The sequence below is a fragment of the Sphaeramia orbicularis genome, chromosome 4, assembly GCF_902148855.1.
Source record: "Sphaeramia orbicularis chromosome 4, fSphaOr1.1, whole genome shotgun sequence".
In the NCBI taxonomy this organism is placed as follows: Eukaryota; Metazoa; Chordata; class Actinopteri; order Kurtiformes; family Apogonidae; genus Sphaeramia; species Sphaeramia orbicularis.
The window spans coordinates 1,801,680-1,829,197 of NC_043960.1; the positions used below are offsets into that span (position 1 = coordinate 1,801,680).

General features: G+C 39.1%; 1 long non-coding RNA gene across 1 annotated transcript; it reads left to right on the top strand.

The window, feature by feature from the left end:
- Positions 1–86: 86 nt before the first annotated feature.
- LOC115418007 (uncharacterized) lies at positions 87–27,222 on the top strand. Its single transcript, XR_003935235.1, has 3 exons — positions 87–208; positions 23,215–23,221; positions 27,211–27,222. It is a non-coding gene; the product is annotated as an uncharacterized LOC115418007 (long non-coding RNA).
- Positions 27,223–27,518: the final 296 nt, after the last annotated feature.

Sequence of the window (27,518 nt, forward strand, 5' to 3'; positions counted from 1 at the left end):
TTTGGTCCTCTGTAGTGGACAAGAGTTTCACAGCTTTACTTTAAAATAAAAAATAAAAAAATACATAACATCCACTGAAAAGGACATTATGTAGAAAAAAAATGTAAAAAATGTATCTGAAAAAACTGTTGCATCATGCTGTTTCCAATTAAAGCAATTATTGAGTGTAAACTGGTGAACATGTTTACTTAGTGGGTGTCAGGAGGATGTCAGAAACAGAGAAAACTGAAGAAAAAGAGACATTTTCAGCAAAGATATCAATAAAGTGTGTCCATCCACTGTCACTGATCCAACTCCATGGGTTTTATGTTTCTGTTTATGCATTTGGCAGACGCTTTTTTCCAAAGCGACTTACAGGGGAAAACCAATTAAATCACTCAATCAATCAAATTTTATTTATATAATGCCAGATCACAAAAAAAGTTCTCTCATGACACTTTATATATAGAGTTGGTCAAAAACTAGACTCTAAGCCAATTTACAGAAACCCAACAGAACCAGTTTTACTGGTGAATCAATGTTGTAGAAGGTGACGGTGTTTCCATGGTAACTACAGAGCCTCTGAACGTCCAAATGGGTCAAATCTGATGACCATGAAAAGACGACAAACTGTATTTTACACCAATTATTGACATGTATTAATAGGTTTAGTGGCTCAGAAGTTCTTAAATATTTTCCATCAGTAGATGCTTTTGGTGTTTGGGTCTTTAGGGGTTAATAAACGTGCATCTCCTCGCCCCAGTTTCCTTCTTGCGTGCAGAAACTCCTGTGCAGCTGAAGCTCTCACTTTTCAGCCCATCAGATAAAACTTGTACACACTTGATGGACTCGATGATTTGCATACTGCGAGGTAACATGCATGATCTGGGGGGTCACAGATAAGCTGCGGTGACAGATACAAGAAAATGAAAAGAGCAGGAATTTCTCACCAAAACCTTCACATTCCCTTTATTAAAGATATAGCTGTTAATTAAAGGAGAAAAATGTATTGCACCAGAGGCAAAATAAAACCGTACTTGATTTGATGAGATGATGAGATGTTTATGGAAGAGGATTAGGGCCGCTGGAAGAAATAACAAATAAAAATGTATGGTTCAATATATATATATTTAATGATTATTCTAAGAAAAAAAAAAATCTGCCTTTTTTCTCAAATTTTGACTTTAATCTCAGACTTCTGTCTTTAATCTAGAAATTCGGATTTTTTTCTCAGAATAAGAATAAAAATATCAAAGTGGCTATTGACACAGTACTGTGGTGTGAAATATCCGTTTGTCTGTTACTACAGAGCCAATCAGAGCCCTCCTTCTATCACGTCCAGACTGGGAACGTACGTCCTGAAAAGTTCTAAGACAAACGTATCACAAACAGGACGCCAAGCAACACAGTGAAGGTTTAGCTCAGCTGGTGACATAATGGACTGCAACTCTGGAGATCTTGGTTCAAATCCTGGTCAGAGTGGTTTATTGTTGTTGTTTTTTTTATATATATTTTTAAAGATTTCCAGTCGTGGGGTGGCAGGGGTGCACGGCGCCGCTAGGTAAATCTGATACTGATATAAACCAGCCACTGGGACAACGTTCAGAATGCAGGATTCCACTGGAGCACAGCACTGAATACACTGAACTGACACAGAACTGAAGTCACATGACACACGACTGCATCTATCTAACATGTAGCTCCGCCCACCTCCTCCAGCCCCCAGAGCAAAGAACATCATAAAACAACATATAGAGTATTTACAACAATAATTCCTATTCTATACTATATACTATCACCAGTTTGTCGTTTCTTCCATCATTTGCCACAGTACTGTGGTAGAAAAATACACAAAAGAACAAACTGAAGTATACTCCATATATCACCACAGTACTGAGGCAGCAAGAGGAGGATGAGTAAAAAAAAAAAAAAAGAAGAGGTGAATGAGTTCATGGAACAGTATCCCTGATTGGCTCTGGTACAAATACAAACATCTGATTGGTCTGTGGCGACGGACAAACTGATATGTTGTGCCACAGTACTGTGACAGTAGCCATTGCCTAAAAACATGTACTGGACTTTAATTTACTCATTTTTCCCAGTGGTAAAACTGGGGCTATTATGCAGATCCCTAAAATTTTCCAGTGACTGAGGTGTGCTTTTCCCGGAATTTTGCCCAGAGAAGAAAAGTCTGCCTTCCTGTATATGAGGTGTAAAGAACGGCCTCCAGCCCCAAAACCAACAGCAGCAACAGCAACTCCTGCAGCGTAACCGACAAATGAACGCTATTTTCCAGGAATCCCTCTCCAAAACAAACATGGTGGAAGGAATGTTGACGTGACTGGAAGCACGGAGCGGTGAGACAGCGCAGGACGCCCCCTCTAAACACGGACAATGACAGGCTCAACTTTCCCATCCATTCACACATTTATCCCAACCAGCACAGAGGGCACATTTACTGTCTGCCCTCACACGGAGTTTCATCACAAACACACACACAAGCAAAGAAACGGCCTTCATTAAGTCGTGTGCATCAGATGGACGGTTCCCTCCGTCTCTTCTCTTCCCTTCAAAGGACCTAAAGTAGGAGTCCCTCTCAAAGAGCCTTGGCTCATTGTAGCATGAAAATGACCTAATTGTGTGTGCGTAGTACTTGTTTTCCTCACTGTCAGTTGCCTGAGGTTGAGTATTATTAATCCATTGTGCACCAATGTGTGGCTCGCTCAAGTCCAGGCCTCTGAGATGGAGCTGGGGAACATATCTGCTTTGTCTGGGGTAATGAGCATGAGCGGGTGGTGGGCCCTGCTCTGGGAGAAGATCAGATGGTTTCACTGTGTGTTTTCCTTCTGACCGCGCTGGACATCCTTGAATCCAGACCTTGTCGAGTCCGTGATCCAAAACTGGGATTACGTGACGCTTCGCAGGCGGCAGAAACTGGGGTCAACTGGGAGATGGCGTGGGCCGCTGGTGCACGTGAAGGCTTGGCACCGACCCCCAGAGAGACACTTCAGTTTAGACGACCTTAAAGGAGTCACAGGTGGCTTTTTAAATGGAATTCTGCATTTTTTTTGTCTGTGGTCTCCATAAACTGTAAATGCTCTGCTTGGCTCTGAATTCTTCATTCATTCAGCTCCACAGGTCCAACTTCAACTAGTCATGACGCTAGAAAGGTGGTTTGGAGCGCTGGCCCTTTAAATGCACGTGAGTCACTTCAAGCCCCGCCCCCTCCAGGTTATTGGCTGTGCTGCTTTGTCCTGTTCAACCAACAACTGAACATTTGAGGTAATCAGCCTGAAGTTTGGACAGATTTTCAGTTTTTACTCCAACCGCTGCTGCTGACAAACAATTCTGTCGAACTGGAGAAATGTTGGTCTGAAGTCTGGACCTGATATGAGCACATGTGGAGACGGAACTAGTTATAGACGTTACAAATTAAGCAGGAATTCAAACAGGTTGTAGAAATCCGCTCGATTTTTGCCCAAATGAATATAAAGATAGTTTTGCAGCAGCTGGAGGGTTCAAAGTCAAACTTCCAAATACACAAAGAAATGAACCAACGACTAATAAAAGTGGGTTTAGAGAAATCTGACCCTGTTAAATAGGCTCCGTAGTTACCATGGAAACACCGTCATCTTCTACAACATTAATTCTCCAGTCAAACCCATGGAGTTGGATCAGTGACAGTGGATGGACACACTGGGGTTATGTTCTGATAATGACAGATTTTACTAAATAAGTCACTTTTTATTCATTTTTTTCTGTTTTGATAAAATCACCTTTAAATTTACTCTGAGCTTTTATGAACATCTACAGTCGCGGAAAAAATTATTAGACCATCAAAAGTCCTCAGAAACAGTGGTTCTGCAATCCAGTCCTAACTCCTGTGTGTGTCATGTGACTAAAACAGACAAAAGAAAACATGGAATGAATAAAAGCACAGTTTTTGTCAGTACAATGACACAGATACTGATGGAAGAACTGAAGGGATTTTGGTTTTTGTCAAGAAAACATGTTAAATGGATAGATATCAGCTGTGAAATTAAACTACTATGAGCTGTTGTTTGTTTGTTCTCATCATATTTGTCCAAACAAATGGACCTTTAGTTGGACCAGGCATTAAAATGAACAAGAAACTGAAGAAAACAAGGGGTGGGAAAAGAATTTTTTCCGTCAATTACACAAAGGAAAATAGATGATTCTCACTGGAAAAAAAAAAAAGCAAAATTCAGAGGATAATATTATAATAAATGGTGATAAATCACTTAGGAAAGGTTAAGCAGAGAGAAAAATTCCTCTGGGAACTGACACAACAGTCCCACTGGGTCTTATGGGTTAAATTAGAAGAAGAGCAGCAGAGTTTTAACTGTGGAAAAGGATGTGGGTCCAGTCCTTGTTTTGTGGCTGCATCACATCAGTACCAGTGGTTCTGGTCCACAGGGGCCCACCTCAAATTATTTACAGAAGAGTTGTTTCAACATATCAGTATCCAATCCAACTTTATTTGTAAAGCACTTTAAAATAACCACAGTGGACCAAAGCGCTGTACAGAAAAAAAAAGGGAAAAAAAAGAGTAAAATACAAGAATAGATTAAAAAACATAGAACAACTGTATACAAAAATATATGAGCAAAACCACCTCTGAAAACAAAAAGAGTGTATATTATTATGATGTAATACTCATCCTGTGTCCTGTGGTCCATGTCAGAATTGACTGATGTTACTTTTTATTTTATTTTATTTTATTTTTTTTTAATTTAATTTAATTTAATTTAATTTAATTTAATTTAATTTAATTTAATTTTTATTTTATTTTATTTTATTTTATTTTATTTTATTTTATTTTGTTTTGTTTTGTTTTATTTTATTTTATTTTTTCATTTTTGTACAGTATTGAGTTCATTTGTGTGTGATTTGGTTCACTTGTTGGTCATGTACAATGAGTGTGAGTGTGTGGTTCTGAAAACTTCCAAAGAACAGTTGTAGTTGGAAAAAACCTTTATTTCAGGGTAAACGTCCTAAAGAAGGCACATGCTGACTCATGTTGGTGTGTTTTTAACTCCAGCCCCAAAGAGTTAATCTGCAGCCCCTCATGAAATAAAGGCTTTTTCCAGTTTATTTGGAGCCGGGCTGTGTGTGCTTTTCCTTCAGCTCCGGTCCTCTCATCAGCACCTCTGCTTTAATGCAATGTAAAAGTGGCAGGTTTACAAACTGTTTCTTTCCTACCGCCATCTGTCTTTGAAATAAGTGTCTGTGAGTGTGAATGTGCAATAACCTGTTACTTATGAGTGCAATCTTAGCATATATTTATTATTCTCTTGGTTTTAGATTTATTTATTTATGACACTACTGCATCAGTATTTTTAGTTCTTATTTTATCTCAGGTGTTTTTTTGGTGTTGACTGTGCATCGTCATTTCATTCTGCAGAGTATCTGGGATGGAATTTTGCTGAATGACGATAAAAGTGATTGGATCTGATTCTGATTCTGGTTCATCTAACACCAGTAGCTCTCTGTGAAATTGTTGTTTTGAACAGTTTTAGTTGTTTTGCTTTTCTTGTCCTTATGTAATGGATGATTTTCCCTGGGTTGGATTTCAGACTCCAGAAATGCTCCAGATGTCAGAGGAAATGAAAGTTAGTCCAAAGGCATCTCTGTTTAGTCTGCACCAACTCTGTATTTCACCCCAGGACCAGCTGAAGAGTGTAGGAAGGTAAAGTAGAGTTTCTAACAGCTGACAGGTGGTCTAGTGGACAGAATGTGGATTTTTCATCTGGATTATCTGACTTTCATTCCTGCAAGTAATAAGTTTTAATTTCACTTAAAAAAAAAAAAAAAAAGCCACACTACTACACTTTTAGATGCACTAAAATGGAGGCAGATTTTTACGGAAGCGTATTGCATTCACAAAAAAAAATAATTTCGGCTTTGTTTTTCTGAATTAATGAGATAATTATCTCATAATTACGAGAAAAAATAAGTTAAAAAAAAATCGGCGCTGTTTTTCTGAGTTTATGAGATACTGTTTCCTGAAAAAAAAAAAAAAGCTCTGTTTTTATGAGTTTACGAGATACTGTTTTCCGAAAAAAAAAAAAAAAAAGCTCTGTTTTTATGAGTTTACGAGATACTGTTTTCCGAAAAAAAAAAAAAAAAGCTCTGTTTTTATGAGTTTACGAGATACTGTTTTCCGAAAAAAAAAAAAAAAAAGCTCTGTTTTTATGAGTTTATGAGATACTGTTTCCTGAAAAAAAAAAAAAAGCTCTGTTTTTATGAGTTTACGAGATACTGTTTTCCGAAAAAAAAAAAAAAAAAAAAGCTCTGTTTTTATGAGTTTACGAGATACTGTTTTCCGGAAAAAAAAAAAAAAAGCTCTGTTTTTATGAGTTTACGAGATACTGTTTTCTGAAAAAAAATAAAATGTGTCTGTGTTTCTCTGTCAGTGGGACAGTGGTCCCTGGTCCAGGCAGGAGCTCCTTCTATCTGTGCTGCTGAAAGCCTCTCGGGGGAGCGTGAAGTTGTTTCCGTTCTCGTAACCGGTTCCGATTACGGATCATGGAACTAGTTTCGTTCACAGAAATCAGAACCAAGCCCCGCTTCGTGCACGGATCAAGCCCTTCAAGCACACCGGCGCTCGGAGCCTGTAACCCGGCTTCCTGACAGGGCACGACCGCGGTGATGGGAGTTGGCATTAATGAAGTCAAATAAAATGACATTCACCATGATTAAAGAAAATATACACAGCAGAAGAGTGCAAATGTGGATTCATTTATTTGTCAGACCTGATGGAAAGCATTAGTCAGAACTAGATCCATGGAGGAGCGGCTTGGTGTACCGGTTCGTCCCCCCTCCAATAACTTTCCATCAGGTCCAGGTGGACAGCTATCCGCTCCCCGGTGTGTAAGCCGGACTGGAGCGGGTGGACGGAGCAGCTCAACTCGACAGAACCCCGGCGCTCGGAGCCTGTAGCCCGGCTTCCTGACAGGACAGGACGCGGTGATGGGAGTTGGCATTAATGAAGTCAAATAAAATGACATTCACCATGATTAAAGAAAATATGCGTCTTGGTGTCCCGGTTCACCCCCCACCCCCGGACAGCTTTCCATCAGGTCCAGGTGGAGAGCTATGGGGGTGGGGGGTGAACCGGGGCACCAAGAGCTCCTCCACGGATCTAGTTCTGACTAATGCGTTCCATCAGGTCCGACAAATAAATGAATCCACATTTGCACTCTTCTGCTGTGTATATTTTCTTTAATGCTGGTGAATGTCATTTTATTTGACTTCATTAATGCCAGGACCTGGAGTACGCTGCTGACACCATCCTGCTCAGCACATCCTACAGTCAGCTGACAGATGCTCTGGGCAGTTACAGTGAAGAGGCACAGAAGCTTGGCCTCCAAGTGAACTGGACAAAAACCAACCTCACGCATGTCAGTGATGGGCCAGATCCACCTCCCTTGCAGCTTAGTAATGACATTGTAGAACCTGTCAAGAGCTTTGTGTATCTGGGGTGATGACAGACAACAGGGACCTAAAACCAGAGATTACCCGCAGAAGGGCCCTGGCAGCATCAGCTCTGATGTCTCTCTGGAAACCACTGTGGCGGAACCAGACCATCTCACGCAGGACGAAGCCCCGGATCTACAACTCTGCCGTCCTCTCCATCCTGCTCTATGGCTCGGAAACACGGCCCTTAAACCAGACTCTGGCTGCCAGAATAGGTGGCTTTGATAGCAGGGCTCTCAGAACCATCGAAAACATCAGGTGGCCCCAGCGGGTTTCCAATCAGGTGCTTGGAGCCCGCACACGCCAGCCCAAAGCATCCAGCCTGGCCGCGCAACGTCGCCCCCGCTGGTTCGGTCATGTCCTCCGCCTCCCTCCTGACCATCCAACAAGAGCCATCCTTCAGTTTGACCCAAAGGCCGCAGACTGGAAACGACCACAAGGCAAGTCCCGCACCCGATGGCTCGACGTCATTGCAGGCGACCTCCGACAACATGGAGTTACCATGGAGGACGCAGAGCAGCTGGCACAGGACCACCAGCCATGGAAAACACTGGTTCACCTGGTCGGCCCAATGCACCGGGACAGGACACCCGCCCCATGGCAGGAGTCCTAGTAGTAGTGGTAGTCATTAATGCCAACTCCCATCACCGCGTCCTGTCCTGTCAGGAAGCCGGCTACAGGCTCCGAGCGCCGGGGTTCTGTCGAGTTGAGCTGCTCCGTCCACCCGCTCCAGTCCGGCTTACACACCGGGGAGCGGATAGCTGTCCACCTGGACCTGATGGAAAGTTATTGGAGGGGGGACGAACCGGTACACCAAGCCGCTCCTCCATGGATCTAGTTCTGACTAATGCTTTCCATCAGGTCCGACAAATAAATGAATCCACATTTGCACTCTTCTGCTGTGTATATTTTCTTTAATGCTGGTGAATGTCATTTTATTTGACTTCATTAATGCCAACTCCCATCACCGCGGTCGTGCCCTGTCAGGAAGCCGGGTTACAGGCTCCGAGCGCCGGTGTGCTTGAAGGGCTTGATCCGTGCACGAAGCGGGGCTTGGTTCTGATTTCTGTGAACGAAACTAGTTCCATGATCCGTAATCGGAACCGGTTACGAGAACGGAAACAACTTCACGCTCCCCCGAGAGGCTTTCAGCAGCACAGATAGAAGGAGCTCCTGCCTGGACCAGGGACCACTGTCCCACTGACACAGAAACACAGACACATTTTATTTTTTTTTCGGAAAACAGTATCTCGTAAACTCATAAAAACAGAGCTTTTTTATTTTTTTTTTTCCGGAAAACAGTATCTCGTAAACTCATAAAAACAGAGCTTTTTTTTTTTTTTCCGGAAAACAGTATCTCGTAAACTCATAAAAACAGAGCTTTTTTTTTTTTCGGAAAACAGTATCTCGTAAACTCATAAAAACAGAGCTTTTTTTTTTTTTTTTTTCCGGAAAACAGTATCTCGTAAACTCATAAAAACAGAGCTTTTTTTTTTTTTTCCGGAAAACAGTATCTCGTAAACTCATAAAAACAGAGCTTTTTTTTTTTTCGGAAAACAGTATCTCGTAAACTCATAAAAACAGAGCTTTTTTTTTTTTTTTTTCGGAAAACAGTATCTCGTAAACTCATAAAAACAGAGCTTTTTTTTTTTTTTTTCGGAAAACAGTATCTCGTAAACTCATAAAAACAGAGCTTTTTTTTTTTTTTTCAGGAAACAGTATCTCATAAACTCATAAAAACAGAGCTTTTTTTTTTTTTTTTCAGGAAACAGTATCTCATAAACTCAGAAAAACAGCGCCGATTTTTTTTTTAACTTATTTTTTCTCGTAATTATGAGATAATTATCTCATTAATTCAGAAAAACAGAGCCGAAATTATTTTTTTTTGTGAATGCAATACGCTTCCGTAGATTTTAATCAAACATTAAAAAAAAAAAAAAAAAAAACACTTTGAACCTGTTAAACCCTGGGCCATTTGTTTCTAGTGGGAATCATTTCAATGTAACACACACCAGTGGATTGGCTGATCTGGCAGAAGGTCCTTCATTTAAACCAAGTTATGACCAGAAAACAGCGAAGGTAAGATAAAATACATAATTATCCCTGCATAATGCAAACTGTAGTTTTGTTCTGTTTGGTTTGTGTCTGTTCAGTGAGTTTTATTAACAGAGAAATAACACCAGAGCTGTTTAGTGTTAGTTTAGTGTTGCAAAGTTTGTCTCATTGTTCTGTGATTTTATGAAACTGTTCATGACATACACTGGCTCACACTGTCAGCTTATTTTAGAGGTTTGTTCGTTAAGTGTCTGTTGTCAGAGCTGTGTTCTGTTGTCAGACAGTTGGTTTTAGTGAGCTTTTAGCTGATGTTCTTCTGGTTATGTGGATGTATTATTTATTTAGTTATTTAAATCTTTATTGAAAATATAGATGCATACAAAACACTGATAGTTTTAAACAAATATCAAGATGTCAACAAGAAAAAACATCCAAACAGATAATGCAACGGCTTATAGACACAAAAGAGAGAAAAAAACATGAAAATATTAAAGATATAGAAACAGGAAAATACAGCTAAAGAGTTGTTTATAAATTGTCAGGTTTTTTTTAGTTTTTTTTTTTTTACAGTTGAGGGAAAAAATTCTTCGCCCACCCCTTGTTTTCTTCAGTTTCTTGTTCATTTTAATGCCTGGTCCAACTAAAGGTCCATTTGTTTGGACAAATATGATGAGAACAACAAAAACAGCTCATGTAGTTGAATTTCACAGCTGATATCTATTCATTTAACATGTTTTCTGGATAAAAACCAAACTCCCTTCAGTTCTTCCATCAGTATGTGTGTCATTGTACTGACACAAACAGTGCTTTTATTCATTCCATGTTTTCTGTTCTGTCTGTTTCAGTCACATGACACACACAGGAGTTACTGGATTGCAGAACTGTTGTTTTTCATGACTTTGGATGGTCTCATAATCTTTTCTGTGACTGTATTCTTCAAATCCAATCATAAAGACTTTAAAGTTTGGGCGTGTTGTGTTGTGGCATATTTACTTTTGTGTTTGTGGAATAAAAATAAAAGGATCAGATTAACCATAAATTCAAGAATACGCATCATGTTCAAAGTATATAAGTACATACTGAGACATTATGACTATATTTTTATTACATTTAGATACAATAAGATGTTTATGTGGATGTGTAGAATGTGCATATTGCTACTAGCGTTGTGTAGTGTTACCATGGTAACAAACCTGGAGGCGTGGCTGCCTCAGTTACCGGGGGGAAACTGGACATAAGGGCCCATGAAGCACCATCAGCTGGCTGGTGCATTAAAGGTTCGGCTCTGCACACAAAACTACAGTTCCATATTGTCTTCCACCAGCCCCCGCTGTTTGTTAGTGTTAGTAAATGAATGCTGATCACAGCTGATGAGGAGGCAGAGCAGTGGGTTTACCCACAGCTGTCTGGTAACGGAAGAGTCCACAAAACATACAGAGGTCATGGACAGTCAGGTTTTTGGGTTTGGCCTCGAAAAAACACCAGATGTGTCACATGACTGTTGAGGTGAAGTGGTTTATGGAACTGTGGTGCAGACGGAGGTGTCGAAAGTATTCACATTCGTTACGCAGGCTGAAGTATTTATTTATTTATGTATTTATTTATTTATTTATTAGGGACAGTGCCTATTAATGAACATCTCCAACAGCTGCAGCTGGAAATATGAAGGACTGTAGCAGCTGGGCTCATTTCCATCTGCAGTTCCCAGGCAGATGACAAGAAAGACAACTGATAAAAGACCAAACATCCTAAAAACACCCAGAACACACTGAGGACGATCGACTGACGGAACCAGCTTCGGTTTTCCTTCATCTGATGTTTCAGCTGTGACCTGAAGGCGGTGTGTGACTGTGAGTCTCTGATGCTGAGTGGGAAACTCCAATATTCAGTTCCAGTGACTGACAGTGGAGTTTGTCCAACAGCAGTGCGCCTGTGTGGCCCCTCCCACTGACAGAGCGGTGGCCCCTCCCACTGACAGCAGGCTTTGATAAACTCTGTGAAGGGAGGAGGGGCCAGTCCATGCAGGACTGTAAACATCAGACACACATTTTTAAAATTCACAAAATTATTAAAATTAGGAAATTTATATTTATCGAAAACAACGCAGTGGTGGAAATTAAATGTTTTTTTTGTCAAATATTTTTATGGCTTTTTTAAAGAAGTGATATTATCTGGGTTTGAGTGTAGATACTAGGGTTTAAAAAGACTTCTGCAGAAGCTGAAGTATCAACTCAAGTGTTTTACTCCAGTAAAAGTGTAAAAGTACTGGTTTAAAGGCCATTAGGACAAAAGCTTAGGTGGTGCCACAGGGGAGGGGCCTATAGTGCACGACCCCACCTCCACAAAAAACCTTTTTCTAAAGCCCATAATGACTCTAATGTTACATTAAAATGTTAATGTTGGAAACTGTGGGCTGCACTAGTCTACCTGTTCCAGCTGCATGCATGCCCATTGAAAATGAACTCACTTTAGTCCAATGTAAATATATTAAAGAACCATATTTGTGCACTACTGAGCATTAACGTGTTTGATGGAGCAGAAGATATGATGACTAGCTGAATGTAAGTACTGGGATGGTGCAAAAAGTCAGGTGTGATGGATCGTGTACAAACCAAAAGGATGTCGGAATGGCATGTGTTTATACTTCTCATCCAACCATTATCAAATTCACTCTATCCGCATAATGCCATTTATCTGAGTAGTTTTTTTTATTATTTGAACGATGACAAGCCTGAATGAAATAAGAGTAACGAGGCTATTTTTAAAATGTAAAGTGTAGAAAGTACAGATAATTGCACGAAAATGTAGAAGTAAAAAGTTGATTGAAAAATAATTACTCCAGTAAAGTATAGATAACCAACATTTCTACTTAAGTAAGTTAATGAAGTATTTGTACTTTATTACTTGACACCTCTGGGCGTAGATCATCTGAGATAACCCAGTTTGTTCTTAGTTTCAGACTGTGGAGTGGAAAGAGGCAAAGCACCTTCATTCAAATACTGTTCTGTATTTGGATTTCCATGCGGTTCATAGGTACATGAACCTGAGAGTACAGACCGTTAGCAGAGTAAACGGTCCAGTCCACTCATCATACGCTTCCACACATAAACCACAGAACCTGTTGTTTTCAGCCGGTTTAACTGTGAACATTCTGAGGTCAGTGAGTGAGAAATAAACGGCCCGTCAGCCCCGTTCATCCTCCGCCCACGCTTTACTTTTCCACCGAGTTCCATGCAAGGTGGCGCAGAAGTTTGTGCATAATAATAATCCTGTTGAAAGACAGAGAGATTATATAACGATAATTGGCAGAGGTAATACAATATGTAATCCTATGAGGGATGGGCCATGAACGTGTCATGACAGGAACACAGACTAACTTTGGAGATTCAGTTTATCAATAAAACACAGACTGTGTCGTCTCTGTTTGAGACACTTTCAAGTCCATTTTACATTGTCCCTTGGGGATAAATAAAGTATAGTGAATTCAACTGAACTGAACTGAATTGAACTGAATTGAACTGAGTTGAATACTGTCCATCAGTATGTGGACTACTACTATAACTACAGTACTTTTACTCATGTAAAGTAACTTGTAACCAAACAGGTCATTTACTTTTCAGTTTTACTTTCATCTGTGAATGCACTCTGATAACAGACGTCATCATAAATGAAAATGACCATAATGTAACAATTTAATGCACATATTATGCTTTTAGACAAAATATAAGTAGCATTATTTGACAGAGTCAAAATTTAAGATTCAAGGTATTTAGAGTCGTACACATTTACACTGTCAACGACTTAATTCATATATTGATATAAATGTATAAAAAAGTGCAGATAAGTGATTCATCAGGAGTTATTTTTTAGTCGATCCCATGGCTTTTCTGTTTTTATTACATACTGTTTTATACTGTTGTGCCCCTGAAACATAACTGACATGTTTTGTCTTCCACTATAATGATGGCATTTACATGTTGTTTTTTTATTCTTAATTTGATATGAAATTTGAGGACACAATGACATTGGACATAAAAAAAGAGAAGAAATCTTATGTCAGTGTTGTAAATGTATGTATTTCCATGATAACCTTGTACAAATACAGCAGCGTTAGAACAGGCAGTGAAGTGGCTGACCTTTGACACCAGCAGTGTTTCAGAGGACGCACTATTTAAAGGAAACTGTAGATTGTAGTCTACGGAACAGCATTGGTTTTGTATAATCTGCATTTAACAAAATGTTTCTGTGCTTTGTTATGGTTGACTTCTTCTGACTGGAGTCGAGTCTTTACCTGGATGATGGATTGTGTTGCTGCTGTTGCGTGGCAACTTGTGTTGCCACAGCTCAGGTCTCCGTTTGTGATCATGTATGAGATCAGTCTTCTTAGATGATGATGTCTTCTTTGTTGACACACTGATACTATTAGTATTTCATTGCCACTTTCATTAGCACATGCATACTAAAGTGTACGTCATTGGTGAGTGTTACAACAGACGCCTGGGGCACAAGGCAGCTGAAGGAAAAAAAAAGTCTCACATGGCATGTGACTGTCTTCAGTGTAAACCTGTGTATGAAACATTCTTGTAATGAGCGCAGAGGTGACCCAGCAGACAAACACTACATAAGGGGATTCTATAGGATAGAAGAGAAGGCCATGGAAAGAAGGGAGGGGCCACAGACGAGAACGACAACAATGAGACATTGTGCAAGAAAGAGGAAGTGAAGAGCTGATGATTCACCTTTATCTGTTTACACGCATTTGTTTTTAGCTGGTTTTGGCATGTTCAGGAGGGCATACCTGGGCAACGGGTGGAGGAAATATGAGAGAGAGAGAGAGGGAGAGAGAGGGAGAGAGGAGGGAGAGAGGGAGAGAGGAGAGAGAGAGAGGGGAGAGAGAGAGAGGAGAGAGAGGGAGAGAGGAGGGAGAGGAGGGGGGGAGTAAAGCGGAAAGGAAGTAAGGAATAATAATAATAATAATAATAATAATAATACATTGTATTTGTAACGCTCTTTAGATTTGACACTAAATCTCAACGTGCACAAAACAAAAACAACCACAGAAACTGCAACAATATATAATAAAAAAAACAACTGATGAAATCAACCAGAAAAGACTTTTCTAGAAAGAAAGAAAGAATCCACTTTTATTTATAAAACAGAAAGGTTTCCAAAGAAAGAAAGAAAGAAAGAACGAAGGTGCTCTGTCTTTGTTTCTTTCTTTTGTTTTTTTCTTTCTTCTGTCCTCTCTCTCTCTTTCTCTTTCTTTCATCTGTCTGTCTTTCTTCTGTCCTCTCTCTCTCTCTCTCTCTCTCTCCCTCTCTCTTTTCTTGCTCTGTGACTCGGTGCAGGAGGAATTCCAGACCTTATGTTTCGTTTCTATTTCCAGCGGCTGATGCTTCATCTTCGGTGCTTGTTGCAGGAATGTGGTTAAATCCACCGTCAGTGTCTGAGAACCTTGTAAGGTCACATGAGCTGCTTTCACACCTTCCACAAACTCATGACAGAACATCAAACCCTCAAACAGATGTCACCATCAGTGTCACTTCAGGATATCTCAGTCAGGACATGGATGAGCGAAGGTGCATCCCACAGACGCTCTGTCACGTCCTATCAGCTCCTTATCTGTCATGGGACACACTTACTCATGGATCACACACTGTGGATCACACTGTAAACCACCTGTTCCCCACACGACCATCTGAGGACAGGAGGAGCAGACGGAGCATGACATCACACCCAGAGCTGTTCAGAGGGTCGCTGTGTCCAACTCAGACCTGATTATAATCCACCTAGAAAACATGTGAAACAGCAGAAGGAGCTTTAGTTCTCTGTAGAACGTCAGCGTCAGTGTCGTGAAATGTTCCTAAAGTTCACATGTGGGTGTTTCTGTCAAAGTGGGCTCATTCTGGTGTCAGCGTTTTAGACCCAATAATAAAAGGTACATTTAGACACATTTACCCCCAGGATGATGAGCTCAGACCAAGGTTCTAACAGTTCTGGATTTTTCATTCTAGTTTAGTTTTACTTAGTTTGGACTTTTTTTCTCTAATTCAGTTCATTTTAATTAGTTTTTAGAGCAGGTTTGATAGTTTTTATTAGTTTTGGTTTTCTTCTAAATGTTTAGTTGTAGTTTAGTTGTAGTTCAGTTGTAGTTCAGTTGTAGTTCAGTTGTAGTTCAGTTGTAGTTCAGTTGTAGTTCAGTTGTAGTTCAGTGGTCTCTTTTCTCTTCTTCTCTGTGCTCCTATTCAAATCAATCCCAGACAGGACTCTGCTGCTTTAGTCTCCATGTTTCCAGGTAGAGTGGGGACCAGAAGACGACTGGAAACCACAGTGAACACGCTGCCACTAGCTAAAATTGCTTGAGGGAAATAAATTGATCTCATATCGACCCAACGTTGACAAAGATGAAAACTAAGGGAATTTTACCCATAATTTTTTATCTGTTTTAGTTAGTTTTGTAAACACACAATACAGTTTCAGTTAGTCTTTTTTTTCCTTTTAATTATAGTTTTTATTTATTTCAGTTAACAAAAATGTTTTTACAATTCTAGTTTTCATCATTTCATTAGTTTTCATTAACGATAATAACCTTGCCTCAGATAAATGCAAAAAAATTATCCTCTTGCTCTGAGCCATCCCAGAATTAATGAATTTTTAATCAAATATTGGGGCCAAAAGTGGGACATGAAAAACTACCTGGGTGTCGGTGCATTAGATCTGGACCACATGGCTGTAAATGGTCTTATATAGACTCTAAATAAAGACACTGCGTTAAATTTGATGATCTTAGTGGTTTTTCTAATCCAGACATGTGGGTTTTTCATGAATCTCAGTCTCATTCCAGGTTTTGTATGTAACCCATCGTGTCCACTTGTGTTACATGCAGAACTTGCCCAGTTAAACACATATAAATCCCAAATGCTTTTGCAACAGTGGTCATTTTTGTCAAACACTGTGCCTTGCATAATTACTTCAATTCCCAAAATGTACCTGTGAGAGAATAAGAAGGTTTTCAAAACAATAGTAGCATGTGATTTTCGTGTCCTTTTCACTGTGTTACATGCAGATTTTTGTATTAAATATAATGTAAAATTAGATAGAAATGTGTTTTATCTTAAAAATAGTTTCTCTTTTATCTCTGTAAGTATTTATTTTTAAAATAGACCCAAAGTGCTTCCAAACTTGCTTCATAACATTAGTTTATATCTGGTTTGAATTTTTCGTCCCATGTCCTGTTTTTAGGCCCAGTTTCATGGAAGCACCCACATATAACTGAAGGTTACATAGAAGATTAGAGTTTCAGGAAGCAGGAACAGCAGAACACCAGAGTTTTTATCACTTTTTATTACTTGTAATACTAAGAATTCTAACTTCATTGAAAGTAACAGTATCCCACTTGTTTGTACACCTACCTAAATTCCACATTTGTGACATCCCTGATTTAAATGGAAGTAGAAGCAAAATATTCTTTGGTTTCATCTGAATGACAAAGCAGGTTTTGGATAAAGGTAGATTTGTTTCTTTAGTATTCAATCCAAAGAAAAGTTGCCTGTGCTATGTATTGTATAGCTATGCTATACAATACCATGCTATGCTATGCTATGCTATGCTATACAATACTATACTATACTATGCCATACTATGCTATGCTATGCTATACAGTACTATACTATACTATACTATACTATACTATACTATATGATACTATACTATGCTATACAATACTATGCTATGCTATACAGTACTATACTATACTATATGATGCTATACTATACTATGCTATACTATACTATACTATATGATGCTATACTATACTATATTATTCTATACTATACTATTCGGTGCTATGCTATACTATACTGTACTATGCTATACTATACTATACAATGCTATGCTATACTATGCCATACTATGCTATACTATACTATGCAATGCTATGCTATACAGTACTATACTATACTTTACTTTACTATACTATACTATATTATACTGTACTATACTATTCTTTACTTTACTATACTATATTATACTATACTATACTATAATATACTATGCTATGCTCTGCTATACTATACTATACTATACTATGCTCTGCTCTGCTATACTATACTATACTATACTATAATACACTATGCTATGCTATACTATATTGTACTGTACTATACTATACTATACTATGCTATACAATGCTATGCTATGGTATACTATGCTATACTATATACTATGCTATACTATATTATGCTATACTATACTATGCTATACTATATACCATGCTATGCTATACTATACTATACTATACACAAAAAATATTATAGATGTAAGTTTGATCAGACAAATTGCAGTTTGTGCATTGGATGTGTAGGTGTGTTTGAAAGAATATAACACAATACAATTCAGTACAATACAATAGAATATACTTTATTCATCCACATGGTGTAAATTCAGCGACTCACATAAAAGCCACAGTTACAACACTATTACAAACAATGCAAGCGATTGTACAAGTATAAAGGTATATATAAATACAAAAGTTGCATAATAATCTAAAAAAGTAGCATGGAGTTAAAAGTAAATCAAAATGAAAACAGCCTCGAATAAAATTAAATAATTATTGTTATTATTGTAGGGAATATCAGAGGTTATTCAGGTGTCTTATGAACATGCACAGTGGTTCACTACAGACGTCAATGAATCTGAGCCTCCTGAGAAACCTATGATCTCCTGCCCACAGACTACAGATGGAAATTAGCTAATAGTGAAATCTGGTGGTGCAATCCATCTTTTCTCTGAGAGATGAATGGATTAACGTTTTTGTACACGGTTCCAGTAAATAAACTAAAGTAAACTATGCGTCACGCCAAAAATGATTCTTGAAGCAGATGAGTCAATAATAAAAGAGCTACCGTTGACTTGTACTCTTTTAAGTTCTTGCAGAGCTTGCTCTTTTTCCACTTTTATGACTTTCAATCAGTTTTTTTTTTTAACACAAATAAACACTCACTGGCCACTTCATTAGGTACACCTTACTAATACCAAGTGTACCTAATGAAGAGGCCAGTGAGTGTATATTATGCTGCTGTAGCTCATCTGCTTTAAAGTTTGATGTGTTTTACCTTCAGAGATGCTCTTGTGTGTACCGTGGTGACCTCTGACATGAACAATATTTACAACTGTCAAAAAAACTCCCACGGTCACTGAATTAGAACAAGATCCATACATCACGTGCGACAATAGTATGCACATAATGTACAAGATTATACAGAAAGGAGAGAATGGATAGTAAATATAGAAAATAAATTAAAAGCAGGAGTTATGGTACTGACAGGATTATATTTGGTGGCCCAGGTTTAGCAGATGAGCTTTGTATCAAAATGGGAAATTATGAGAGTTAAACGTTGGCAATAAGACAGTTTCACCCAGAAAACGGCTCCTCACTGTAAATTAATATTTTTTTCTGACTATTCTCTGTAAACTCTAAATAGCTAACAGTTTAGTGTGAAAATTCAAGTCAATCGATTGTTTCTGAAAACGACTAGATCAACAATCGCACCACGTTCATTTGTCACTTAAACCACCTTTCCTCCTGATTCTGATGCTTAGTTTGATCTTCAGCAGATCATCCTAACCCTATAAAACCATTTGTATCATATTTGCTACATTAGGTTCTGAGACCTATTATCTCATCAACCAAATCAATACTTTCCTCCAAAACTTGTTGTATATGTGCTTTCTGCCTCCTGGTGGATTATTGTGTTACTGCAGCTAATGGAAAAGCTTTCTTTTTTTCCCCCCCCTTTTTAAAATGGCTGTTAATGTTAAATCATCCAACACACATTTTGTAGGAAAGTCTTTGGTAATTTTCCAAAAGTTCCATTAGGAAAAACATTAATTCAATGTTAATTCAGTTGAAAATGGAAAAATATTTAAATTATAATGCCATTCAAGTGAAATAAAATGGCTGTAAAACATTTTATGTAAAAAAAAAACAACAAAAAACAAAACTAAAATGTTCAATATTTTCACATTTTACTTGTAAAATTTACTTTGTATCTAAAGTTAACGTTGTTGTGAGCAAAAAATTGCGGAAAAACGCTCAATGTGTTGAATGTGATACAAAAAATATATCATAAACAAAATAATATGGCATCATTTTTTTGTTTGGACTATGCTAAAAGGGCTAATAAATATTTCAGTTCCAAAAACTTAGAATTTTCTGGTTAGTTTTTAATGGTTCAGATTTTTTAGATGTATTGAGATGCTGTCACGTGATTGACCTATGAGATATTTGTGTTAACGTGTAGATGAATGGGTGTACCTAATAAAGTGGCCAGTCAGTGTGTGTACTCCTTCAGTGTGTATTTTTGCCGCCTCTGATTCAGACATACTGTACTTCTGTATCAACATAATCAAAGTTGTTGTGGAATCTCTTCTCATTGTTTTCTAAAAGCTCTTACACCCATTCCCAGACACACTCAGCATCCTTATCATTATTCCTGTTGACTGTAAGTGTCACCTTGTGTCACTCACACTCTGGTATCGGTCTTCTCACAGTCTCACACCTCACAGATAGTGACTAACACCAACGTTTAACAAATGACTGGTTAAATGTCAGTTGTGTTCAGTGGCAGATCAAGAGCTTCCCATGTTAGTAATAGGCGTCTCTCATACCTCGGACACACCTTGGTTATCTGTCATCTGGATTTGACTTGACCTTTCATTAACTCCTCTCTGCTTTTCTTTCTTACATGCCACAAACCATTTCTTAAAATAATTATGTATCATCATAATGACATCTAATTTCTCAGTTAATGTGAATCAAGTACACACCACCAGATGTTTCTCATGTAGGGTCAGTCAGAAGGTATGAATTATGAGTGGACAAAAACACATTAATTCCAGACAATAAGTAGTGTTTCAGTATGAAGAACAGAGAATCCCACAGTAGAATTCCACTTCAGAAACAAACACATATGTTTCTCATTTTAGCCTCTTCCAGGCTGTTGAATGAAATGATGTGTTTGCGTTTGTTGGAACTCTCCCTGAATCAGATTCCTCATGGGATCAGGACTTGGCAGAACTAACGGCAGAACACATCCAGACTTATTGGGAGCTTGTTCAGCAAAGCAACACAGAACTGGAGTCCAAAATCAGCATGTTAACATCAGCGTCCACTGATGGATACATGTGTTGGGTCTAACAGGGGGTCCAAGATTTATTTTTCTTCAAATACAACTTTCTTCCTGAAGCAATTACAAGTAATCTTGATAGAAAGTGGCATGAATCAGCTCTTGGGGGATGGGTTCACTTGTATGGCCATTCCTGTCTTTCCAGTAATAATTCAGTCAAACCTGAGGTTGATTAGTTGCTTAAGTCGTAGTTTCATGTAAGTCTGATTTGCATTTAATAGACTCTTGAGGATATGACTAAAACTTAAACTTGTTGGGGCTTGCTTAATATTGAAAGTGTGATACAGAGGAAAAATCAATGGCCTGTTCTTAGAAAGCCGGATGTAATGTCAAGACTGTACCCGGGTACTCAAAGGGCCACCAAAAACCACAAAGCAGACTCATTTCTGTGCTCATATCAGCCAGTCAAAAGTACATTTTAAATCTTTAAATCTATAGGAAACTAGAAAAGCACTCGGAGAGCATAGACCTCTGCCAAGGCAGATCAGTCCCCCCCCCCCCCCCCTCCCCCCACGATCACCACCAAAATTTAATCATTTGTTCCTTGTGCCAGTATCAACATTTCCTGAAAATTTCATCCAAATCCATCAGTAACTTTTTGAGTTATCCTGCTAACAGACAAACAAACAAACCCTGATGCAAACAGAACCTCTGCTGTCCTTGGTGGAGGTCCTTTAACCCTTTATTCACATTGGACCGCAGTCATTGTCTTCAAACATACGAGGGAGAATCAAAAGCCACTTTTACACAGAGATCCAGGAAAAAAGGTGAGATGGTGATCCCACCTTTTTGCCACCATGGACAGATTTCCACAGCCAAGACAAAGGCGGACCAGAGGTGAAGCAGGCTGGACTCTGACACCGTGGACCTGCCTTCTGGAATCAAAGGGATGTAACTTGCACGTCAGAAATTTCCCCGAGCATAGCGGTGTTGCTAACCTCTGCAGAGCAGGACCGTCTTTCACTGTTCCACAAATGTTCGCATGAATAGAGTCCTCCACCTGAAGGAACAACAGCTCGTGGATCTCAGCGTCTCCCCAGTTCGACATCTTTCCGGTCGCATTGATCTGTTTGTTTACTGTTCATGGCCCACACTCGTGTTAAATTCTCCTGCACAGAGCTCGCACACACCATACATCATCAAAACATCACACCTGGTTTGCAGAACAAGAGGCGATCCTTTTACACAGAGTTCCAGAATCATGATCTCACCTTTATTACAGCTAGGGATGGGAACCCGTAACCGGTTCTTTTTGAGAACCGGATCTTAGTAGCTCGATTCCTTGGAACCTTTCTCCTGCCTGCTTAATGATTCTGCTTATCGATTCCGCCTTCGTTGTGCATGCGCGATGACGTCATGTGTACGCTGCATTGTTTTGGTCAGAACGAAGACAACATGGAGTTGAGACAGAAACGGACTAAACAGACCACACCAGGTCCAAACAGACCACACCAGGTCTACACAGACCACACCAGGTCCAAACAGACCACACCAGGTCCAAACAGACCACACCAGGTCCAAACAGACCACACCAGGTCTAAACAGACCACACCAGGTCTACACAGACCACACCAGGTCCAAACAGACCACACCAGGTCCAAACAGACCACACCAGGTCTAAACAGACCACACCAGGTCTACACAGACCACACCAGGTCTAAACAGACCACACCAGGTCTACACAGACCACACCAGGTCTACACAGACCACACCAGGTCTAAACAGACCACACCAGGTCTACACAGACCACACCAGGTCTAAACAGACCACACCAGGTCTACACAGACCACACCAGGTCCAAACAGACCACACCAGGTCCAAACAGACCACACCAGGTCCAAACAGACCACACCAGGTCTAAACAGACCACACCAGGTCTAAACAGACCACACCAGGTCCAAACACACCACACCAGGTCTACACAGACCACACCAGGTCTAAACAGACCACACCAGGTCTAAACAGACCACACCAGGTCCAAACAGACCACACCAGGTCTAAACAGACCACACCAGGTCTACACAGACCACACCAGGTCCAAACAGACCACACCAGGTCCAAACACACCACACCAGGTCCAAACACACCACACCAGGTCTAAACAGACCACACCAGGTCCAAACAGACCACACCAGGTCCAAACAGACCACACCAGGTCCAAACAGACCACACCAGGTCCAGTTGAACTCTGTCAGATCTTCCATTTCTTCTAAAGGTGGAATCCCTCCAGTCTGTTCAAACATTCGTCCACATGTGATTCATCTGATTCTCTACTTAGCGATGCTTGTGAATGTAGTGGCAGAGTGAACACCAGGCCGTCATCTGGGTCCAGTTCTGGTTCCGGTGTGGGCAACAAACGTCGTACCCCCTCAAATACAAGTTTCTGAAGGTATGGGAAAGGAAATGAGGAGCACAACAACAGGAGACGAGCAGAGTCGAACTGGTTCCACGTAGTGGAAATGCAGAAATAGAGAAATTAGTAAAGAGTCTGGAGTTTCACTGTCACTGTACACCCCCCCCCCAACCCGGCCGGGTCCAGCATCATCTGTTCTTATTCTTTGTTCATACTGTATATGTTCTATTTTCTGTGCAGATGGAAATATAAAAGACAGTTCATGCAAACACGCCTGTTTATACTCTTTTATTCCCTCAGCCAATGAGAATCGATAAGGAATCGGATCGATAAGCAAAATCATTAATGGAATTGGAATTGTTAAATTCTTATCGATTCCCGTCCCTAGTCACAGCTCTGTTCCTATGTCCAGAGGCGTTCCAGAACCGTGGCAGAGGTGGGACCAAATGAACTCGTTTACACAGACGTTCTAGAATAAAGGTGGAATATCCCCAGAACAGAAATACTGCGTACAAGGGGCTAACAGTTCAGGTAAGTGCTGTGTCACTGAGGACGAAACTTGGATCGACCAGTTTACCCCAGAAAACAAAATTCAACCAAAAGACAAAAGAGAGGCACCTAACAGGAGCAGAGGGACCTGGGAGATTCAAGGCAGAGAGTTTCTGCTCAATAAATCAACTAATTAAACATTTTATTACATTTGTCGGAGAGCTTTTTGGCCCTCCCTCGTATTCTGTGCTCTCGCTGTTATTTGTTTCACCTTCAGTTTCTCTGTTCAACGCTGAGTTTACTGTCATTTTGTGTGAAATGCAAGTTTACATCACTTTACCGTTAGACATTCTTGGTAACTTATGACTAGTGCAGTGGATTATGCATCCGTTTGTGTTCTTCTGAACCGGTTACTAGTGGTTCCTGTTTTGTTTAAATGTGTACAGCAGGGGATTTTTATGAGATCAGATTTCTTTTTCATTGATGCTGTCCAATCACGCTACACACAAGAAACCAGTAAAGGGATGGAATGGTTGGCTTCAACAGTTCCTTCCTTTTTTTTTTAAATTTCAGTGGTGACACATCACTGTAGTAAGTTAATTACTCGCACATCTGCTTTTTTTTTTTACTTCTTTTTATTTAGATTTCACATGTGTAGCCATACAGTGCATTGTAACAAATCATTATATAACAGAAATATATCTATATCTGTATCTCTATCTATCTATCTATCTATCTATCTATCTATCTATCTATCTATCTATCTATCTATCTATCTATCTATCTATCTATCTATCTATCTATATATATATATATATACATATGTATGTATGTATGTATGTATGTATGTATATGTTTCAGTCTTAATGGGGGTAGTAGTCCATGGTTGTTTCAAGTCCAAGGCCACAGGGACCAGAATATTCAGGAGAGATCAACATCAGCCATTAAAATACAACATGGTAGAACCTTGACATTCTTCAGAATCTGAGATAGAACAAAACAGAAATCCACAACAGCAACAACAATAAAAAGCATAAACACTTACATCGAATTAAAATGTGACTTAATGTGGGTCCAGTTGTTCATAAATATTTCTCTTTTCATTTGTAACACTGCAGTGGTATATTCCATGTTGTACACATCCTGAATCCTGTCCCTCCATTGGACTATTGTGGGGGGTCGTGGCTTTAACCAGGAGGTTGTTATTACTTTGTCTGCAATTAATAAAAGTATTCTAAGCAGTTTTGTTTGACTGTTTTCCTGAAGGTTCTCAGGTATTATGCCCAGTATAAAATGTGATGGTTTCATTGGTAGGTCTATGGACAAACATCCTTTTATTTCTCTTTGAATATTTTTCCAATATTCTGATAATTTTGGACAATCCCAGAATATATGTGTATGGTCTCCTACGTAGCCACAACCCCTCCAACACAAAGATGAGGTATTGCTCCACCTCGATGTTATACGAGGCGTTCTGAAGTATCTCATTTTTAGCTTCCATCCGTATTCCCTCCAGTTAGGACTATTTGTTGTTTTATGTCCCTGTTCAAATCACACATCTGCTTTAAATATGCTTTAAAGCAGGCGTGTCAAACATGCGGCTCATGGGCCAGAACTGGGTTAAAAAAAAGGGTCTGTTCCGGCCTATGGGATGAATTTGTGAATTGCAAAAGTTATGTTGAAGACATTAATAATCAAAGGTATTAAAGTAGTTTTGGTTCAAGGTCCACACACAGACAATACAGTTGCGGAAAAAATTCTTCGCCCACCCCTTGTTTTCTTCAGTTTCTTGTTCATGTTAATGCCTGGTCAAAATAAAGGTCCATTTGTTTGGACAAATATAATGAAAACAACAAAAACAGCTCATATTAGTTTAATTTCACAGCTGATATCTATCCATTTAACAGGTTTTCTTGATAAAAACCAAAATCCCTTCAGTTCTTCCATCAGTATCTGTGTCATTGTACTGACACAAACAGTGCTTTTATTCATTCCATGTTTTCTTTTGTCTGTTTTAGTCACATGACACACACAGGAGTTAGGACTGGATTGCAGAACTGTTGTTTTTGATGACTTTGGATGGTCTAATAATTTTTTATGCAATTATATGACCTCAAGTGGTTTGGACCAGTAAACTACTACCATAATAACCTCTAAATAATGAAAACTCCAAATTTGTCTCTGTGTTTTAGTGCAAAAAAAAAAAAAAAATAAAATGACAAAAATGTTTACAAACTATTCTTTCACAAAAATTATGAATAACCTGAACAAATATGAACAACATGAAACATGTTAAGTGTAGTAAGTACAATATTGTCAATATTCTGCCTGTTACAGAATGTTTTGTATATTTGTAGATCCACTGTGATCTGTAAGTTGTAATGTTCATGTGAAAATGATAAACTGAGGCAGAATATTGTTAAAATTGCACTTCGTTTTCTTAAGAAATTTTGTTGTTTGTGTTATTCACATTTTAAAGGATAGTTTGTAGATAATAACATTTTCATATTTCAATTTTACTTTTTCACTCTAAAACATGGAGAAAAGTTTGGAGTTTACATGATTTTTAGGTTATCTATATTATAAAAGCCAAGCGGACTCTGTGTGTGTGTCTGGGGATTCACACAAAATGCAGAAAGAGCTGACTGCTGCAGTTTGGTATACGTATGTATTTTTGGTCAAGGAACAGACTAGCGAAAATGCCAAGTTGATAGGACCAGCATTTTGGGAGATATAATTTTGGAATACAGTAGCCTTACAATCACGTTTCTATGGCCAGAACACTTTGGCGGTGACTGCTGGACAAAAGCGGTACAGCATGCACGAATACACAACAGCAGAAAAGCCACCACATCTAGAACCCATGGATCCCCACAGGTCAACACACTAGTTCTGTTATTATTCTACTGGTCCGGCCCGTTTGAGCTTAAACTGGGCTGAACTAAAACGAGTTTGACACCTCTGATGGAAAGTACAGATTCACATTGTTTTAATGTTTGTCTTTGTGCACATGTCAGGTGCTCATATGCACATTGAGCTGGTTTTACTCAGTCCAGGTTTTATTTAAACATGAGAGATCTCCTATCCCTGTGTGTTATCTGAATTTAATATACGGCTTTATCTTTCTTAGACAAATTAAATGGAAACCGTCCAAACATGAGCTCAACAGAAATAAAAATATTTGGAGAAGGTAACTGAATTTTAAAAAACTATCACTAACTTCCAAAGACAGCCAAAAACTCATGATAACATTTGAGATAAGCTCTTAACAGCATTATGGATTTTGTCACCTGCCCCCTGTGGGCAAAACTTTCGATGTTGTCAGAGCAGACGTGTGACATTTCACAAACTTAACCAGCATTGAAAGTTTCCATGACATGTGTGAAGTTTCTGTGGCGTTGTCACAACATGTCAGGTGAAAGGAAAGTCGTGCTCCAAGTATGCTGTTGGCACAGGTCTGATTATTACTTCCTGTTTATACAATAAGATGGGTCAAGACTGTTTGTTGGGGTCAGGCGATATATTATCTGCAACAGAACACACATGACATGCACAACATTTTAGATTTTGACCCATACTTGGACGATTTAAGGCACAGTTGTCAAACGTGCGGCCCAGGGGCCAAATCCAGTCCGCCAAAGGGTCCAGTCCAAAAGTACACCAAGATATTAACAGTCCTTTTAGTTCAGTTTCCACATTCAGACCAATTCAGTCTCATAATAACCTATAAATACTCACTACTCCAAATGTTTCTGTTAGTAAATGTAAATGTTTTCATGAATTTAGACTAAAACACAGTATAATTTCACAAAAAATCTGAATAACCAGAACAAATATGAACCTGAAATGTCTTAAGAGAAGTGCAATTTTAATAATATTCCACCTGTACTAAATATTTTATGTATCTGTAGATCCACTGGGATCTGTAAGTTATAGTGTACATGTGGAAATGATCA